A 6,607-nucleotide genomic window follows, 5' to 3' on the forward strand; every position below is an offset into this window, starting at 1 on the left:
AATAGGTCACTTGGGTATATTGAAGATGCTGAATCAACATTTTGCTCCACCTTGTTGATCTCCTTTAGGATAAAAAGGCCCCAGGGCCCCTGATGATATTTGCACATTCACAGCAACTTACAAGGACAGAAATAAAAATAAAGCTGTACACTTCACCTATAAGCAATTAAATATCAAAACACGTTATGTGATATATTGCTTGGATTTTTTAAACATGTTTTACCACATACTGCAGCTAATATATTTTGTACTTTAAGTTTCTAACGTGTTTAGCAAATTCTTAGCACTTCATTAACTGGCTTTATTTTGTTGGTCCTCTACATTTAATTATATTTTATTTAGAACAATAAAAATATTAGATATAATTTTTTAAAATAACTGGTTTAATAAAAATAGACTTTTAGTTAGCAGCTTTTAGATGACCATGGTGTCCTTTTCTCATATGAAGAATGTATGCATCAGTTCCCCCTAAAGAATATATAATTATTTTTGGTGAAATTCCAGATTGTGTTATACCTTTAGTCAAATCTGGCTTTAAAGGTTCTATAAATTGTTTTATTTTTGACAAGATAAACCTTTTTGCTGACCAAACTTTTCTCAGTTCATTCATTCATTCATTCATTCATTTTCATTTTGGTGTAGTCCCAAGGTCACCACAGCGGAATGAATCACCTCTTAACGTTCTACGTCAAACTATTTGCTTAGTTAGTTCTCAGATCTCTTTACCTGCTTGCAAAGGTTTTTGGAATAATAGATTTGGTGACATGGATTGGGAATAGTTTCAAAAGATTTTTATCCAATCTTTATCTAAATCTAATAGATTTGATCTAAAGCTGTCAAGGTCTCAATCACAATCATTCATAAGTGCTACCCAATAAATACCAAACTAGCTAAATTTAATATCAACATTTCCCTTAAAAGCTAATTTTTTACTCAATATGATGAATCACTAAATCATTTATTTTGGGAATGTAATTTGTCTACTGGCGAGGCAGTGGCACAGTAGGTAGTGCTGTCGCCTCACAGCAAGAAGGTCGCTGGTTCGAACCTCGGCTCAGTTGGCGTTTCTGTATGGAGTTTGCTGTGGCGACCCCGGATTAATAAAGTGACTAAGCTGACAAGAAAATAAATGACTTTGTCTACTGTAAAGTACTCTACTTTGGGTTAATTTTTCCAATTTTATTAAAATATATTCTTATTTCCAAACATTTGTATATCCCTAAAACTTTTATTCTTTGAATACTGCCCAAGCTTAGACCCTTCATTCTTGTCAGCTTAGTCCCTTTTTTAATCTGGGGTTGCCACAGCGGAATGAACCGCCAACTTATCCAGCAAGTTTTTACGCAGCGGATACCCTTCCAGCGGCAACCCATCTTTGGGAAACATCCACACACACACTCATACACTACAGACAATTTAGCCTACCCAATTCACCTGTATTGCATTTCTTTGGACTGTGGGGGAAACCCGCGACCCAGTGACCTTCTTGCTGTGAGGCGACAGCACTACCTACTGCGCCACTGCTTCGCCCGAGCTTACTGTAGATCCTTCTTATTGTAAATGTATTTTTTTAATAGCTGTTTCTAACATTAATTTTCAAATTTAGATATTTTACAAATGACATGATCCTGAAATGTTTTTGCTAACAGTATATTGTTAGCATAAAGCAGTGTATTGACTTAATTAGCATGTTTTAACATGAATTACATGCTGCTAAGGCTACTGTGCAGCTAATGTTTCTATATCCTTTGCTACATGACTAACATGTTTTAATGTGTATGGTAACTACTTTGAAAGCTTTTAGATTTATAATAGTAAGCAAATGCAATTTTTAGTTTCAAATCAAAAAATATGCTCGTGTTTGACAAATCCCAGTCTCTGTAGTGACAATTTATAAAAGTGTGACACGAACCCGTCATTAATTAATAAATCGAAATCATGGTAATTAGTTTTGCTTAAACGTCCATCTGTTAAGGGGCTAATTAAAAAAATTCTAAGGAGTGACCATCTGTTATTATCTGTGATGAATCTAAGAGGGGTCGCAGTGTCGCCGAACGCACTCAATCTTGCGTCACACGTTCAAAGCCACCAAATCCTGCTCGACGTGCAGGCTTGATGAAGAGAGAGCGCCTCCCTGGCTTTTCCTTAAGACTTCTACAGTAGTTACATTCATATTCGTATGCATTTTAGTGTCTAAGCTTAGATGGATTAAAAAAGATGAAATCATAACAATGACATCATGTCCTGGGTGATTTCCAGAGTATTGCTATGCGGTTGCAAAGGTGTTTAAACTATGGCAAGCCGTTTAAACATTTAATTTATACAACATGCTAGCATTTATTTCACACTACAAGTATTTTTTTAGATGCTAGAATATTTTACATTAAAAGAACACCACTTAAAAATAATAACAATAATTTTACAACCTCCCTAAACAGTTAATTTTTAACGATTTACACACATTCAGCCTATCTCAGAGTCTGGCAGGAGCACTTTTAGCTTAGCCTAGCATAATCATAGAATATGTTTAGACTGTTAGCATCTCATTGCACAAACTCAGTTCTGAAGGGCTAGCATACTAGAAATTTCTTGGCAGGTGTGTTGACGCAAGTCGGAGTTAAATTCTGCAGGACACCGGCCCTGCAGGACCAAGTTTGGGAACCCCTGGTTTGGATAATTTCCCTATTTAAACTCGACTATTTTGTAGTTACATAGTGTGTTATCATTGTAGCTGCTGGAGCTATGTTAAGGCTGCAGAGTTTCTTAATTATTACATCAGAATGAGACAAGCCATATCTGTCTAGAAAATAGCAACTTTATGTTTTTTTCCATCAGTCTTATTACACAATGTACACAAAAGCATCGACCTTTAAATTTTAAAAATGATCATCTTTTAATTTTTTTTAGCAAACAATGTCTAATCCGCTCCGGTTTCCCCCACAATTCCAAAGGCATGCACTATAATTGATTTGGGTAAGCTAAATTGTCCGTAATGTATGTGTGTGATTGAGTGTGGATGGATGTTTCCCAGTGATGGGTTGCAGCGGGAAGGGCATCCGCTGCGTAAAACATATCCTGTATAAGCTGGCGGTTCATTCCACTGTGGCAACCCCAAATTAATAAAGGGGCTAACCCGAAAAGAAAATGAATGAGTGAATGTCTAATCTGATTCAATAATTTATGCCAAGCTAAGCTAAAAGTACTCCCGTTAGATAGGTTGAATATTCAAAAAGGTAAAACTGAAGTGTTTAACTCTAGGGATTTGTAAAATGAGCCTATTTTAAAAGTGAAGTGATTCTTTATTCATTCATTATCCTTAAGCTTAGTTCATGATGTATCAGGGTCAGTGTTTCTTTAAGTAATAGTAATTACTTAAATGCTATTGCTTAGTCTTTAAATACTTATGCATCTTCTTCATTTACTAGTGACTTTGGTAACACTTTATTTTAAGGTGTCCTTGTTTCACGTTCCATGTTACATGCAACTAACCCTAGAAAAAAGTATCAAAACTAAACTACAAAATACAGCAGCCAAAAATGTATCAAAATAAAATACTGTATTTTAAAAATACTACAAAATACTTTTACTAGGGAGCATGACATTACTTCCTAAACCTTCTATCAACAGGCATATTGGATCAATCCCTTCACAATAAACTGATTTAGTTAAGTAAACAGTGTTTGACAGCAATAGCTTTTCTCTGAGCACTTACCACATTAGTATAAATGTTATGCATGTAATGCAGATAATGAGTTGGAATAAAGTACCATTTTTCTTCATTGTGTTTTCATCTATTGCATGGCCAGTAAAATTGCCATTTTAACAGCCTTATATTTTAAAAGGGCAATTTATGAAGTTTTTTTTTTTTTTTTTTCTTCAATTAAAATCCTCAATACTCAATGTAAAACATGATTTCTGAAAACAACAGTTTCAGTACTGTAATTTCCATACATAATGTTTTAGCAAATGTTTTCTTCAATGCACAACATAAACTATCTAAAAAAATGGAGTTAGAAGTTTTGGCAAAGTCTGGAGTTTTTGACTAGTATAGACTGGAGAATTATTATATATTTGTGTTAAATATACTGGATTGTGCCACTTTGACATGAGACAAGCATCTTTCCTCTTCATTAACTACACCTGCTGGCTGATCAGGTATATTTATATATAATATAAAGATATTACCACTGTAGGACTTATTTTTATGTTGTTTGTCTTATTTTCTTGGCATCAGCAATCCATCCAATACTACTATTATTTGAGTTTGCTCATTCTCGCAAAAGTTTTTCAGTTCTTCTTTAACTGGAAGTGTCTCAGTTTACCCCTTGACTGAACACCAGTTCACAGTCTTTAGGTGTATATGTTTATTTTTTAAACGTCCTTTGCATTTCCAGTAAAAGCATTGAAATTGAGAATGATCATGTGCTGAAGACTTATCCTGTCCTTAAGAACTGATATTTTATTCCATCTCATTTTTTAAGTAAAGATGCTGATGCCGAACTGTACACTATACTCCCATTATATATTACAGGCATTGTGCAGTATACCATTTTCAATACCATTTGCCGTTTGTCTCTTATTTTCTTAATGTGTGCATAATTTCCATCCATAATTCAAGCATTGATGATCTTCTTAATCAATTTTCTGTTCTGATCTCAAGCATATGCAAAGAACTGAGAAAGCACCGATCTGAGGCTGCATTTTATGAAGTCATCATGTAGACTTCTTACAAAATATTTTACAGTATTTTAAAATACAAGATACTAAAGTATTTTGAAACAAAATATTTGAGCCATTTTTATAAACCCTATTGAATACAAATTACATACTATTTTAAATACATATATTATAAATACAGCCCATTCCTTTCCATAATGGTACCCCTAAAGTACATATTAATACCCAAATGTACCTAGAAAGTACCTTTGAGCTACCATTGTAGACCTATGCACCTTTTAAAAAGGTACTGCCCCAGTGACAGCTTCCTTACCTTTATGTCTGAGAGTGAACTATAGGATCTTTCATTGGCTGTATTTTTTTTTTTTTTTACTAGAACATGCAGTATTCAAATTATAGTAATAGTTATCCATTTGATACTAGGACCCATTGTCAGATAATAATGCTTATTACCTAGTAGTATTTATTTATTAGATACATGAGCAATATCACACGAGTAGCAGTGGGATATGGCTGTATATCAGCACTGGCAGGAGGAATTAACCCCAAAATAAGCAGCGCAATCACTACCAGACTGCTGTTGTGTTTGCGATAAGGAGGGACGAGGATGAATCCAGCTTCTTATTCGCAGCTTCTTATTGACACTATCTGGTCCACCTTAAAAACGGTGACGCTTCCATTTTCAGCTTCTTATTCATGCTCAAGAAAACACAGCAGTTTTAATCTTCTAAGCAAGGGCTTATTATGTGGTTCTGGTGCCATCTTGTGGAAAGACAATGTCAACTGTCTTTGATTAATGGACACTGACGCGCTGTCTCTCAGAAATTATAATTATTTTAAAATAGGCACTATCCTTATAAATAAACTGCATAGTTGCAATCGAAACAACTACATTCTCAACTAAAATAGCCTCAAAAGAACATTATGTTGCCTAACAGCAGGAATATTTGTCAAACTGTAGAGCGTCCTCTGCTTGTATGTGAGCGGAGTGATACACAAAGGTGCAGAGGCCTTTGTGTGCTGTTACTGGCAAAATATTTCACAGCTATCAGTCAATCAGATTCAAGAACCAGACAGAACTGTTGTATAAAAGTATTTTTTGATTATGTATTCTTATCTACGAAATGTACACTTGTAAAGTACACTTAATTATTTTATTTAATGGTAATTTTAAATTATAAAAAAAAAAAAACTAATACTTGTAGCAAGAAAATAGATGCTAGTACTTATAGTTGAAATGGCTTGCCATATGCATAGTGTAGGATTAAAAATCAAATTATAATGGAACACTTCGGAAAATGCAGGCCATAGCAATTAGATGATTCAGTCCTATGGTAAGTCATTACATTTTGTAGAGTTCTTCCATCAGTGCTGCAGATAAAATATTATGCATCATAATAATAATTCAGCTACTTATGGGGTCTGTGGCACAGAGCCCAGACTCAGTGTTTGATGGACAGGCATAAAAAAAGATAAGCTAATAGGAGGGAATGCTTATGCCATCAAAACGTGCAGGGAACAGCTTCAGAGTCAGCAGCATTCTCTAGTGAAGTCTGGTCTTTCATCCCTATAGTATATCACCTCCTTCCACAACTCCTCTGTGCTCTTCAAAGCACCCTACAGTTTTAATACAGAATGGAGCCTTGAGATAGGATACTAGCTTTAGCCCTATAAAATATTGAAGTCAGATTGATCCCTGTTTTGCACGGTGAGTTTTCCACACATCATCAATAGCTCTGAATGTTGTGGGCTTTTGGAGATTATGAAGCGACCTATGTGCTCAAAGCAGAGTTCAGATGCAGTGTCTCAGTAGTTTGAATTGATTCTCCCACTTTCTTAACTCACTTATTTCATCCTGTAGATTTTCTCTACTGGGTATCTGCTGAAGTGGGAACAAAGTAGCCATGTGTTTTCCCCCTTCTCTATTACA

This window comes from Danio rerio, chromosome 20, assembly GCF_052040795.2.
Source record: "Danio rerio strain M-AB ecotype USA chromosome 20, GRCz13ab, whole genome shotgun sequence".
Taxonomy (NCBI): Eukaryota; Metazoa; Chordata; class Actinopteri; order Cypriniformes; family Danionidae; genus Danio; species Danio rerio.